Raw genomic sequence first — 382 nt, 5'->3', positions numbered from 1 at the left:
GGGCGGGCGGCCGTAGGGATGGAGGGGCTACTGAGGGGGCTCTGCCCCCCCCACCCCCCCCAGCCCTGCATACTGCAACTTTTGCAAACAGCTCCTGGATTTGGGGCTGGAAATGGCTCCTTCGGGGGCTGCAGTGGGCTCTGCCCCACAGGCTGGGGGAACTGTGGGGGGATCAGCAGGGAGCGCTTGCGGTTGCTGGGTCCTGACAGCCTGGCACGTGTGCCCTTGTGGCATGCTAAAATGGCCCATTTTCCCCCCATTTGGGAGCAGTAACATGGGAGGACCCCGCTGGGGGCCAGGTTTTCCCTTTGACTGAGCTCAGCCCTGGGAGCAGAGGGGCTGGAGGTTGGATGAGGGCAGTGGCGGGGGGCTGCCCCCCCCG

The sequence above is a fragment of the Pygoscelis adeliae genome, unplaced genomic scaffold, assembly GCF_000699105.1.
Source record: "Pygoscelis adeliae isolate BGI_AS28 unplaced genomic scaffold, ASM69910v1 Scaffold75, whole genome shotgun sequence".
Taxonomy (NCBI): domain Eukaryota; kingdom Metazoa; phylum Chordata; class Aves; order Sphenisciformes; family Spheniscidae; genus Pygoscelis; species Pygoscelis adeliae.
The sequence above is the reverse complement of the archived record's forward strand: the minus strand, read 5'-3'. Positions refer to the sequence as shown.